The following is a 14560-nucleotide window of genomic DNA, read 5'->3' as shown; positions in this document are numbered from 1 at the left end:
GCCACCAGGGGAGGGCCCCAACTTCTTCCTTTATGATTAGTATTTTTACTGTCTTGTTTAAGAAAACTTAGCCTTCCCAATGGTTGGGAAATTCTCCTGTTTTCTCATAGAAGTTTTATATTTTCAGTCTTTATATCTATGATCCAAAACAAACTAATTTTTATGTGTGGCATGAAATAGGGAATCAAGATGCATGTTCTCCTAAATATCCAGATGTTCTAGCAATATTTGTTCAAAGACTTGTTTCTCCATTGGAATGACTTGCCACTTTTGTTGAAAATAAGTTTATATATGTGTGTGCAACTGTTTCTTGGCTCTCTCATCTGTTCCAACTAATCTGTTTTTGACTCAGCTTCCATAATTATTATCTAAATTTTTATAGCTTTAAAGTCTTAAAATTGATCATTGTAAGCTCTATGACTTTTTCCCCTTTACCAAGATTATATGAGTTATTATAAATCCCCTGGATTTCTACATTTTAGAATCAGTTTGTCATTTTCTTTTCTTCTTTTTTTAAAAGATTTATTTATTTAGTCATAGAAGAACTGGGGTACAGGCCAGAGATGTGGGGGGTAAGAGGATTCACCAGAGACAGAATGGGAAACAGAACAGGCAGATTGAAATACACTGCTGAGGGGAGCAGTGAGTGAGTCAGGAGAGGTCTGCTGCGCCATGAGGGTAGCTCCCTGGCAGAGGATCAAACTCGTGCTGCAGTGGCTACGGATAGCTTCATAGGTTGCATCTTAACCCTTCGTGCCACAGGGAGGTCCCAGTTTGTCATTTTCTTTAAAAAAAAGTCAGTTGTGGGGCCTCCCTGGTGGTGCAAGGGGTTAAGCACCGCACTATGAAGCTATCAGCAGCCTCTGCAGCACATGGAGCTACTGGGAGCTACCCACATGGTGCAGCAGACCCTCTCCAGCATCACTGCTGCTCCCCTCAGCAGTGTATTTCAGTAGATCTGCCTGTTCTGTTCCCCACTCTGTCTCTGGTGAATTCTCTCACTTCCCACGCCTCTGGCCTATACCCCAGTTCTTGTATGCATAAATAAATAAATCTTTAAAAAAATAAATGAGTCAGTTGAATTTGTAATTGACTTTGGGTCAAATTTATCATCAATTTAGGAGAACAGACATCTTAACATGTTGAGTATTTCAATTTAAAAAGGAACATCTCTAGAAATCTGACTGTAGAATTGAGACTGCCAGAGGAAGAGGGGGGAAAGAGGGAGAGAAAAGAACAAAGTGGGGAGGGGAGTACAATGGGAGTACAACATCCATCCAAGGTGGAGGAATCTGGGTGTCCTGGTGATGGGTTGGGCTGTTTGAACAACACCTGAAGGACGAGATCCTATACCTCTAAATTCTGTACAACTTGTAAATCAATGTTACCTCAATAAGGATAAATAAATAAATACAATTTAAAAGGGGATAATAAAATAAATATAATTAATTTTTAACATCTTTCCATTTATACAAGTCTTCAATTTCTCTTCTACTTTTCATTGTAGGGAATTTACACATCTTTCATTGTATTTTTTCTTATTATTTAATATTTTGGTGATGATATTATAAGTGATTTTTATGATTTTTATTTCCAATTTTTCCTTGCTATGGTATACTGTATCATGTACACTGAACTTGCATCTTGAAAGTTTACTAAATTTATTTGTTAGTTTAAAAAATTTATATAGATTCCACAGAGGTTTTTATCTACAAAATTGTTTTATTTGAATAATAATTTTGATTTTTTCCTTTATAGTCTTTATGCCTTTTATAACATTTATAGAATTGCTTAGTTTCCTAGAATATTGCTGAACAGAAATGTTGAAACTGGACATTTTTTTAAAGATTTATTTATTTATGCATACAAGAGCTGGGTACAGGCCAGAGGAGTGGGGGGTGAGAGAATTCACCCAAGATAGAGTGGGGAGCAGAACAGCAGATTGACTGAAACACACTGCTGAGGGGAGCAGTGGGAGGGACCGGAGAGGTCTGCTGTGCCATGTGGGTCAGCTCCCTGGGCCAGGGATGGAACTTGTGCTGCAGTGGCTTGCAGATAGCTTCATTGTGCTGACGCTCAACTCCTTGTGACACCAGGGAGGCCGGAAACTGGACATTAGTTTGGAATTGAATTGAGAAAGTTTTCTTTTTCTCTCTAGTTTGTTGATAGTTTTGTCATGAACGGATGTTGAATTTTGACAAGCGCATTTTCTGCATCTATTGAGATAATGTTTATCTTGTTTATTTGCCTAATATGGCAAATTACATTGATTTACTTACTTTCACATGTTAAATCAATCTTGTATTTGTAGATAAACCCTACTGAATCTTGACCTATTATTTGTTAACTGTGAATTTTTGTGTGCTGTTGGATTTCATTTGCTGATATTTCATTAAGAATTATGTATTTACTCCATGTTACTTTAAAGTCCTTTTCTGAAAATATGAGTATTTTTTAAAGTCTGATTATATCGACTACTTTTTCTTTTCAAATTTTGTTTCTGTTTTCTTTTTGCTTATTCAGTTTGTTGCATTTCCATGTTTTGAAATTTTAGATTTAATGACAGATTATTTTGTATTAAAATAAAGCTCATAACCCCATGGCTGCCTGAACATCCACCAGCATCACAAAAAACACAGTAACTACCTGGGCCAGAAAGTTCACAACCAACCAATGGACATTAGTTTGTTCATTGACACCCTCCATTCTGGGAAAGTAATATCACCTGAGACAGAAATTCGGGGAGAGGTAGGTAAAGTGCACAAACCCCCCAATCCCCAAGGTCATCTTTGTATCTGGACTCTCCTCCACTTGGGTGTAGCTAGACAACTGGCTATGGCATAATTTATGATTCCTTGGGTGATGCAAAGAAAAATGAACCTAAACATAGAATTACAAGACATGGCCTATGTGAGGAAATCAGACCTCAAGAAAACAGTGAAAGGAACAGAAAGAAGAACATCATGGGGACTGTGAAAGCCAACCTGACTTCTGGCAAAAAAGTAGTAAAGATTCTGCAGTGACCTTATCTGTGTCTGTGGTGATTGTACAAATTTTTCATGAGAGAATTAATAAAACCTTATATGTATTAAACAAACAATAGATCCAGAGACCAGAAAAGGGCATACTTTGTCTTCTGTTAAATTTTTAGTATGGAGTTTGGTGAAAGTTTGTAGCCTGAGCTCTGTTGTCTTAGTGATGAGTTTAATACATCATATGTGGTATGTTTCCCAGTCATACACTCCTGCAGTTTTTTTTTTAATATTTTATTTTATTTATTTATACAAGAACTGGGATACAGGCCAGATGCACGGGAGGGTGAGAGGATTCACCAGAGACAGAGCAGGGAACAGAGCAGGCAGATTGACGAAATACACTGCTGAGGGGAGCAGCAGGCAAGGCAGGAGAGGTCTGCCACGCCATGTGGGACCCTCGCCTGCTCGCCGGGATCGAACCAGCTCTTCAGAGGCTGCAGACAGCTTCACAGCGCTACACTCAACCACCTTCACCACCAGGGGAGACCCACTCCTGCAGTCTTCTATGTGTGTAGTTAGTGGGATGCCAGAAGGTATCCTCATGTCTCTTTTTCTCCCTCAGACTTGAGGGGGTTCTGGGCCCCACAAATCAAGAGGAGTGGCATCCCTGATGGCAGAGGTGTTAATGACAGTGTTATCAAGGTATCTCCAGCCACTGCCTCATGAGTTTGATCCCTGGACAGGGAGGTGACCCATATGGCATAGCAGACCTCCCCTGTATTTCAGTTGATCTGCCTGTTCTGTTCCCCACCCTGTCTCTGGTGAATCCTCTCACCTCCTGCATCTCTGGCCTGTACCCCAGTTCTTGTATGCATAAATAAATATATCTTTAAAAAAATAAAAAATTTGCTGACTTCTTTTACCCCATTCACAAGGGACTCCCCCATATATACCCCATCCAGGGCTCAAGGTAGTCACGAGTTTTTCTCTCCTGAGTTTTCTCTCATTAAGCTTCTTTTGCTCCACAGTTTTCTGATGAGTTTCTTAAAACTATGTCTTCTGTCTGGATTTATTTTGCTGCAAAGTTGGAAGCAATAATCTCTTGCTACTTTTTATACCGTAACAGGAGGCAAATGTCTGAAATTGTCAAAAAAAATCATTAAGCAACTGAAATTCTACCCTCATTAAAATAAACTCTCCATTTCTTAATTTCTCTTCATTCTCTCCCTACTCAGCCATCCATATCAGCGTCTGTTGTTTACCTCTTCAAAGTCAGTGGATTTCAATTTGGGATGATTTTGCTCCCCAGGGGACAGTTTGATTGTCATGTCCAACGAGAGAGAGAGTGTTATTGGCCAGGGATGCTGCCAAACATCCTACAGTGAGTCTGCCAGTCTCAACAACAAAGAATCATCTGATTCAAGATGTTAATGGTGCTGGAGTGGACAAACCATGTCCTAAGGGAATATGAACAAATGCTCATAGCAGATCCAGCCATTGTTTTTCTATCAACAGATTTTGGTGACTACCAAGTTCATCAAAAGGAAGGGAAGGGAAAATAAAAAGAGAAGTATTATCTCCCTGATCCTGGGAAGGCAGTGAGAAAATTTTACACCTTGTAGGGCTTCCTGTCACATTGACTTGTGTCGACTTGATCTCACCCAAAATGTTCAGACAGACTTTCCCCCAAATATCCTGAGAAAGCTTTTTTCTATACAGTTTGCCTTGGTATGTGGAACTAAGGTTAACCAAGGGTCTGAGGACCTGGGGAAAAACGGACTCTTACTTTAGGTATGTAGATTACCTAGATTTAGGGATATCTCTAGAAATAGCTGTTTTATCAGAGAAACCATGTGAAGGGATGGCGAAAATATGGAGGCAAGGTTTTGTAATAGGAAATCATCCCCTCTGTGTTACATGAAACCATCTCCCCTGTCCCTGCTGCCCTAAATCTTTCCCCATTTTTTAACTCTGGATACCAACCCGTTTTTTTCCCACTTAATTCAGAATTTACAACTATGGAAGTTATCCATATTGGTGTAATTAAATTTGATCTTTTTCTCCTTCTAATCTGTCTGGTGTTAATTTGTAGCTCTTTCAACCAAAAAGAACCCAGAGGGGTAGGGGAATGCTCCACTCTGCTTCAACACTTGTCATAGTAGACTCAGCAATAAAAGTTTACTGTGAATGAAAGAGTGAGTGAAGGCCTCAATGAATGTCAGATGTTACCCACCATCTGATAGGACTTTTCTCTTCTTAGTCTTTCCCTGAACACTCTCATCCTTGTCGGAGAACTAGAACATTTGAAATATATGTCTCATGAGTTATGGCTTCCTTTTTAAAATTATCTAGTTCACATATCTCCTTAGTTAGACTGGGTGTTCTTTCAAAACCATCCTTTCATATCAGCACCTGTCACTGGCACTACAATGAGAAACTGTGTTGGGCCCTGATATAGTATGTTGACTACTGCATGGACATTGCCTCTGAAGGATCCTTTTTGGTACATGATCAACAGAAAAACCTGTATCCCTGCATTACAAAGGTCAAATTTATCATCATAGCTGTAGTGGCAGGAAGGGCACAGATGAGGATCTCTATGATCCAAGCAGACAGGTGAAGGAGGAGTCCTGGAGCCCTCAAGTGACTTTTCCAGGCTTTTATTGGGATTTACCAGGTACATGGCAGGCAGTGGTGCCGGGAGGCTAGGAGGATGGCAGGCCACCCAGCCCCCAGCAAGACTTCACTCTTTCTGGGCTCTCTGGTGTTCTCTCATGGCCTTGCTCTCTCTCTTCTGCTACTCTTTCTCTCTGCCGCTCTTTCTGCTTATTCTCTTCTGAGATCCCGCCCTCATAAGCCCCATCTCAGTTCAGGTGTACCCACCTATGTATGCCCACACCCCACTCCAGAAGCCCGCCATTAGGCATGTAATCAGGACTGGAGGGATCCGTCATCAATGCTAATGATGGGAGGGTAGAAAAGCCTGCCAATCATTTACCCTACAACAGCTATTCTGAAAGCATGCTTCAAACACTGTTTTAGACTCTGAAAATAAAGACAACCAACTATGCTGTAATCTTAATTTAATAAATTTAATTTATTTGTTGAAACTCAGCAGTTTTATTTCACCAATGATCACAAGAATTTTATGATTTTGAAAAATCATTTTGGGAATAAGATGCAAGGCTTACAACTGATTTACCCAAAGAGAAATATAATGGGTTAGGCTTATGTGGTTTGCTGGCTTTTATTTTTTGTTATTTTTGCTCTAGTTATCTGATGCAAATATTTGAATGGATATGCTTGAGACCTGAGGCTTTTTCACTGAAGTTTATATCATTAGTGAATAAATGCTTTTCAAATATATGCCAATTCAAATGATTTAAATAAATCATGCGTGTATGTGTGGGCATGTGTTTTGTGTTCTGTGTTGTATGAGAAAGTTCCAGCAATTTTCCTCTTCTTTTAAAAACCTTTTCAAGCCAATAAATAGTAAAAAGCACATGAATGGATGAAATAAATTTTCTTTATCTTTTTGATAACCATTTTGAAACTCCCACCCCCCCCTTATTTACCTATTCCATTTTTCTATAGATACCCTGGATTCATGAGATTTAGAATTTGTTCTAAAAATTATGACAGACTGTAGGGTAAGGTAAAAGTATCAGGCTTTTCTGCCCTCCCACCATTAGCATGGGTGATAGAACCCTGTGGTCCTGAATGCATACCTGATGGCGGGCACCTGGAGTAGGGTATAGGACTAGGTAGATGGGATTCACCTGGGCTAAGACTGGGCTTTTAGGGGCGGTGTCATGGGGACACCAGCAGAAGCAGAGAAGCAGAACAAGTGGAGAAAGGAGAATCATGAGAGAAGCAGAGAAGCAGAACCACGAGAAGTACCACAAGAACGAACAGAAGAGCAGAGAAGCAGAGAGAATGCGAGAGAACACCTGAGAGCCCAGACAGAGTGAAGACTTGCTGGGGGCTGGGAGGCCTGCCAGCCTTCCAGTCCCCCAGCACCCCTGCCTGCTGTGTGCCTGGTAAATCCCAATAAAAGCCTGCAAAAGCCACTGAGGGCTTCAGGACTCCTCCTTCACCTGTCTGCTTGGGTATAGAGATCCTTCTCCATCCATTCCTGTGCCCTACACAGATTTAACAGTTCTGATGGAAGAATAAGGACATAGTATTATCACATCCCAGGCAGAGTTGAGTATTGGGGTATGTGCTTGTTTCCATGAAACCCAGCCTGAAGTAGGTGGTAAGCTCCATCTCCATGATCTGTGGTCATGCTCTATTTATTCACCCCCCCCCCGAGCTGGGTAACTGTGAATGGGGTTCTTTGAGTTACCATAGAAGTCAAAGAAGGAAACTTCATCTTAGATGAAGAAGTCAGTCTAGGGAAAAATACAAAAAAATGAAAGGCATACAGTTCCAGTGCCTTGTTTCTGTGGGGCTCTTGGGACTAGGTGTGTCACAGGTGTGTTTCATGAGCATGGAATTTGTTAAATTAGCTTAAGGAGGCCACAGACAGCATCTGCTAGTCTTGTTGCAGCATTTGTTCATCTAGGAACCAGTTTGTGAAAAAGGACTGTGAGATTCTGGATTTGAAGAGACCATCTCTAACCCAAAAGGCTGGGATCTCTGTTCATCATGTACTTGTTATGTCATAGGTGACAGTAGAATGGTTTCTTTTTTTTTTTTAAGATTTATTTATTTATGCATACAAGAATTGGAGTACAGGCCAGAGGTGTAGGGGGTGAGAGGATTCACCAGAGATAGGGTGGGGAACAGAACAGGCAGATTGACTGAAATACACAGCTGAGGGGAGCAGCGGGTGAGTCAGGAGAGGTCTGCTGCGCCATGTGGGTAGCTCCCTGGCCGGGGATTGAACTCATGTTGCGGTGGCTGCGGATAGCTTCGTAGGTTGTGTCTTAACTCCTTATGCCACTAGGGAGGCCCTCTTTTTCATTTTTCATGAGGTCTGAACTTAGGCCTGCCGAGCTCCTCAATGAACAATGAAGGTCCAATCAGTATGTCTTCTACACAAATTACATTTCCTCAGTCATTGTCTCTTTTTCCTTCACTTTTGTGAAGGAGAGGGGTATGTGCCCTCCAAGCTGCTATCAGGAAGACAAGATCAGATAAGCTCAAGTGCTTCAGGTGACTAATTGAGGTTTCATCTTTCTCCTCTGCTGTCTACCAAGCATGAAGTTAGGAAATACAGGGACAGTGAGCCCCCCAACAGGCCTAGCAGGTTATCTTGCAGCTCTGGAGGTGGCCCTGCTTTGTCTTTTCAGTTTGTTGTACCCCAGAGGCAAGGCATCTAAAGTGGGATTGTCTATTACTTTCTGGGTGGTAGGAGCCCTGCCAGCTCTTTGTGGGAGATTCACAGCTGAGGAGGGACCTTGTCAACATCCTGGGGGTGGTAACAAGAGCTCACTCATTAAGCCTTTGTTTCAGCATCCAAGGATTTAATTAGTTTTTTTTCTAGTGGAATTAGAGGTATTTCTTTTTTTTAAAGTGATCTTAGAAAAAGGAATGGAAATGGATGACAGTATAACAATCTTTTAACAGAGTAGCTGCTGAGACCTAGAAATGAGTCACAAAGACTCCCAGCAGGAAGAATTACTTGGCATTTAGTGTTAAGAATATCATGAGATTTTTATTCCCTGGCTATCTGAAAGAACACCGATGGAACATAATTTCTCTGCAATTAGCAAGATAAAGCCACTCTGGAGGAAGCAAGCAAGGGATGATTTATTCATTCATACATTCATCAACTGAAAAGTTAATTCAGCACCTGCTATGGGACAGACTTGAATGCTAGATTGTTCTGGGGAATACTAAGTTAATTGGACCCAGCCTTTTCACCCTCCTGCAACTCATATTCCATTTACTGGAGATTCAATTGTTTATTGAGTTTCCTCGTTTTTTCTTTTTTTATTTTTTAAAGATTTATTTATTTATTATACAAGCACTGGGTACAGTCAGAAGCGCGGGAGGGTGAGAGAATTCACCAGAGCCAGAGGGGAAAGCAGAGCAGGCAGGCTGACGAAGTACACTGCTGAGGGGAGCAGCGGGCGGCAGGAGAGGTCTGCGGGCCATGTGGGACCCTCGCCCGGTGACCAGGGATCGAAACAGCGCTGCAGAGGCTGCGGGCAGCTTTGCAACCCAGCGCTCAACAGCTGCGCCACCGGGGAGGCCCTCCTCATTTTTTCTTTTTTTTTTTTTTAATTCAATACTTTTTTTATTTTTTATTTATTTATTTATTTATTTATTGACATTTACATACTTTATTATGTTAAGGGTTTTTTTTTTTTTTAGTTAATAAATTTTATTTTTATATTCCCCATACAATTGCAATCCCCCCATTCTGACCCCAATCCCTCCCCTCCCGCCCCCACCCCCCAAAAAGTGTCTCTGGTTCATAGTTTTTGTTGATTTTGATTTTCACTTTCTTATAGTTATTCATTTTCCTGGTCCCTTATTTAAGTTTTCTAGATCCCTGCTATGAGTGAGACCATCCGGTATTTTTCTTTTTCTTTTTGGCTTATTTCACTGAGCATGATCCCTTCCAGTGCCATCCATGTTGCTGCAAATTGCATGTGTTTATCTTTTTTGAATGCTGAGTAATATTCCATGGTATATATGTACCACATCTTCTTGATCCAGTCATCTATTTTTGGGCATTTGGGCTGTTTCCAAAGCTTAGCTATTGTAAATAGAGCTGCTATAAACATAGGGGTGCAGGTGTTCTTTGGAATTGATGTTTCTGTGTTCTTTGGGTAAATACCTAGGAGTGGTAACTTTAAAATACGATATCGACAAATTCATATTGATGTTTGCCTATATATATAAATCAACCTAGATGCTAGACATATGCCATGGTTTACAGCTGTTTCAAGATGAACTTGCATTGGTCATAGTTCAGTTCTTTGGTTTCCTATGTTGCTGTCTTGTGGCTGCTCTCCATTTCCAACTCAGCATCCAAGGATGTTGACAGGGAGGAGGTTAATGTAGAATATGTGACAACAAATCTGAAGTTGCTACTGAGCACTCTTCATACAAAGTTCTCTAACCAGATGCTTTAGGTTAGAAGGAGATACTGAACTAAGTAATTCATTTATATTCTACTCAGTGCCCTTAGCCTCACTGCTGGGACAAGCGTGCATCTGGAGTGATAACAAGAGCAACATGTCCTTGTTGCTAACCAGGATGTGGAGAAGCTAGATCCCCAACCCTGTGAAGTGTCCAAACTTCTTGGAATACTGCTCTCCTTCTCAAGGACACCACAGGGGATTTTTTTTAAAAAATTATTTATTTATTTATACAAGCATTGGTTACAGTCAGAAGCGCGGGAGGGTGAGAGAATTCACCAGAGTCAGAGCAAGGAGCAGAGCAGGCAGACAGACCAAGTATTGCTGAGGGGAGCAGCGGGGGCAGGAGAGGTCTGTCGCGCCATGTGGGACCTTCACCCAGTGGCCGGCAATCGAACCAGCTTGCAGAGACTGCTGCGGGGAGCTTCGCAGCCCAGCGCTCAACCGCTGCGCCAGCCACCGGGGAGGCCCGACCACCACAGGGGTTTTAACTGGTAAAGCAAGAGGGTTCAGTAATCCTTGCTAACTATCCAGAAATGAAGGGAAGAAGGAAGAGAAGGGGATGGATTTTATTACTTTATCAGCCAAGAATAATGGGTACTGAAACTTCTGTATGCCATTTGGAGATCCTGGGCTCTTAGTTTACCAGCTCAGAAAAAGTAACAATGCTTCATCATTAAAATCAAATAGTGTGTGTCATCAGAAGATAGTAAGATAGATAGTCCACTCAGTTCTAGTCCACTGTTGTTTGCTAAGTGACAGATACTGTGCTAATGGTGAGAGAATGGCCATACACATAATTGTTCTTAGGAAGTTTGCATCTGCAAGACAATGTGATCATGACCAACAGGATTACTATGAGAATAAAAGAAATATATGCTAAATTTAGATGAGATGAGATGTGAAAATTTCAAGCAGTAGAATTCTTTTTAGAGAAAATACTTTGTTTTCATGAGTCATTTGGAGTAGGGAGTAACTATTGAACCACTAGTCCTGTCTGGGTTGGTGGGAGGAGAGGGTTTGCCAAGCAGCCTGCGTAGACTCCATTACCCTGGTACCCACCAACAGCATCAACTCTCTGGATGTGGTCCCTAAGACATCTCCCTTCCTCACCCTGGCTCTCCAGTGGTCTTTGCTCCATCATGTCGCCCGAATAATCCTTTTAAAACATGAGTCATTTGTATCAGACTTCTGTTCCAAACTCTCCAATAATACCTATTTCATTTGTAACAAAACCCACTTCCTAACTATGCCCAGCAAGTTCCTTCTTGATGGGTCCCTATCTTCTCTGAGCTCATCTCCTTCCACTCCCCTAATTCTTACTCTGCTGCAATGTCCTTGTTGCTTGAATACTGGCAACACTTTCTCATGTCAGACATTTGCATTTATTGTTTGCTCCATCAGGATACTCTTCCTTTTGATGTGTACCTAACTCATCTGTCCATTCTTTCAAGTCTGTAATCAAATGCCATCTTCCTACTTCCCTCTTTCTTACTGAGCATTCCTCCACTCTCACCCCCACCTTTGACCTTGCTCTTCTAGCTTCACAGAGTTTATGTTTGTTTATTTTCCATTTCCCACCCTCCCTTCTTAGTAGTAAATTCCCCAGGATTACAGGTTTTGTCAGTGCTATCATGCTCTATCTCCGAATCCCAAAATGGGCCTTACTACTATAAAAAATAAATGCTAAATGAATGGCTGAATGAATGGATGCATGGATGGATGTACAGGGAGAGACAATAAAGCAAGAAGAGAAATGAAATAGAGTGAAAGTCTAGCCAGCAACTAAGGTTTCCTGCAAGCATTCATAACAATAGTGGTGTAGAATTATTCCTAACTCATCTTACTCATTTTCTTTTATTTTTGGCTTGGAACAAGGCACATCAGTGATGTGCTCTGTTTCATCAAGCAAGCCTTCCTGAGGGAAGCACAGGGGAGAGGCTGGGTCTGGTAGCTTCCCTGGGGATATGTGAGTGACTCTGGAAAAGGGAAAACTGGGGAACCCTGGGAAGGCACTTAGACAATATGCACCAACACCCAGGCCTGTCCCTCCATGCTGTGGGCTACAGTCACTTCCTGTTCAGGTGACTGGCCATGGGCTCTTTATGCTGTGACAATACGGAGAATAAAATGTACCTGTGACAACTCACATAGCACAAAATGAGGAAGAATGAGAGGAAAGAGGAAAGTAAAGTAGAAAAGAATTTGGAATAAGTAGGATGTAAAAAAATCTGGAGGGCAGCCAGATTAATAGGAGTGGGGACCGAGAATGCACTTGCTCCACTAGAGTATTGCACTGAGCCCTCTTCTTACCTTGCATTACCAATTAGGAGAAGAAACACAGCAGCTGTTAAGATCTTTTACTAACCAGACCAAGGACACTTGGTCTAAAACTTAAATCTTAGAAAATAACACACTACAAATGATACATCTGATAATGATAATGATGATGAATGGCTGCTAACTGTTCAGTACCCTATTACTAACCTCAGTAGAAAGGCCTTTTCATATGATACAGATGGAGAAACTGAGACTTGTGAAACACTAAATCAATCTAGAACAATTGTTGCTTGGAAACATTTCTCTTTTGAGATTTTCATTCAAAGAGAAGCCATGCTTTGACTAGAGTTGATTGTTGTTCTATGAATTAATGAATTGAAGGAATATAGAAAAACTGAAAGAATTAGATGCTAATCATCCTTGATCATGTAATAGTGTATGACTCTGTAATTTATAAATGCCTGGCAGGTTGGAATTAAGGGAATGAATGAGAATGTCAAAGATAATAGAATAATGGAAGCAGGCAGGGCAGCAACAGGAGGGACTCACAAATAATTTATCATCCTCCTTCTCCATTACCCAAACCCATGTCTGAATGACAATACTATGTGGCTTGAAAGCATGTGTTATTATATATACAGTGGGGGACTTATTTCTTCGGGGAGATAAGTTCAAATATTAGAACTGCCAAGGAACTGCTGCTAGCATTGAAGTGAGTTGCTGGGTGAAAAACAGAGGATGAAAGAGAGCATCTCAATGAGGCTGTGGGAAAGTAGAGGTCTGTTGTATGACCAACTCTTGATTACTCATCATGAGGGAACCCAGAAAAGAGGAGGAGATGGAAATGTTCAAAAAAATCTCAATCTCATTTTAATGTCTCACAGCAAGTCCATTTGGAAGATGGCTGAGATTCAGCTAAGTTCAGCTATACTTCATTTTCCTTCCTTATCTTGTCTTTGTCTTCTTTAAAATGAAAATGGGGTCTCCTTGGTGGCACAGGCTGTTGAATGCCGCAACATGAAGCTGTCCACAGCCTCTGCAGCATGGGTTCAATCCCCACCAGCCTGTGGGAATCCCACATGGTGAAGCAGACCTTTCCTATCTTGCCCACTGCTCCCCTCAGCAGTGTATTTCTTCAGTTTGCCTGTTCTTTTCCCCGCTCTGTTTCTGGTGAATCCTCTTACCCTCCTGCGTATCTGGCCTGTACTCCGGTTCTTGTATAAAAATAAATAAATCTTAAAAAAAAAAAAAAAAAATGGCTAGAAGAAGCTCAGAATTTTGGATCCAAGATTTATCATAGAGCTATCAAAGTTTGTTTGCTTGTGATTGTGAGAGTAAAAACCTATTCTCCAGTATTTTGTGAAGGCTGAAAGCTGTTTGACCTAGCAGATGACCATATAAGAAGCTTGCTAATTCGTCCATTAAAAGATTTGTCAACCAAACAGCCCACCAAACATGAGCTGCCCTAGGCTTTAGAGCAAAGAAACCAAAACAAACATTAGCGGGGCCCATGGCTTTGGGTCACTGGGATAAAAGGCAAAGAAATTTCCACAGTGCTTGGCTTGTGCTATCTCTTTTCAGTCTGCTGCTCTTGGCGTTGACTGCTGTGGGCCCATGGAGCCATAGAAAGCTCCCAGTGAGAGGTGTGAACTATTCACTCATCCCTTACTTCTTTTAATTCCTTGAACCATTTACTCATCCATTCATTTATCAACCTCAGCCAACTTCCTAGGTGATTCTAAATGAGATCTGGACAGAGTTTAGAGCAATTCTGGAATTTCAGGTGAACTAGATTACAATTAACATTGTTACCAATTTGAATATAAAAAAAATACTGTTGTCAATGTACCTGATATGTCCTTAGCAGAAAATAATGAAAAACCCAAAACCCATAACATCTGAGGTCTAAGCTTTCACCTACTTAGCTCTATTGCACTGTAGTTGAACCACCTATTTATTTATCTATCTTCCTCTCAGCTGTCAGCTACTTGAGGTCCTGTATCCCAGCACCAACCACAGTTCTTGGCAAATAGTAGTATAACAAATATTTGTTGAGTAAATTGAATGAGATTGGGCAGATTCCCATGATGTCAGCCCATGAGGTCTTTTACATGAGGTAGCTTAACTCAGTGCTCCTCTGGAGTGTTCTAGAAGAGCAAGTGAGTCCCTTGGGGGCAGGTACTGCCTCTTATTCATCCCTGTATGTGG

The sequence above is a fragment of the Talpa occidentalis genome, unplaced genomic scaffold (assembly GCF_014898055.3).
Source record: "Talpa occidentalis isolate TD23 unplaced genomic scaffold, MPIMG_talOcc4v2.1 talOcc4.2, whole genome shotgun sequence".
Taxonomy (NCBI): domain Eukaryota; kingdom Metazoa; phylum Chordata; class Mammalia; order Eulipotyphla; family Talpidae; genus Talpa; species Talpa occidentalis.
The sequence above is the reverse complement of the archived record's forward strand: the minus strand, read 5'-3'. Positions refer to the sequence as shown.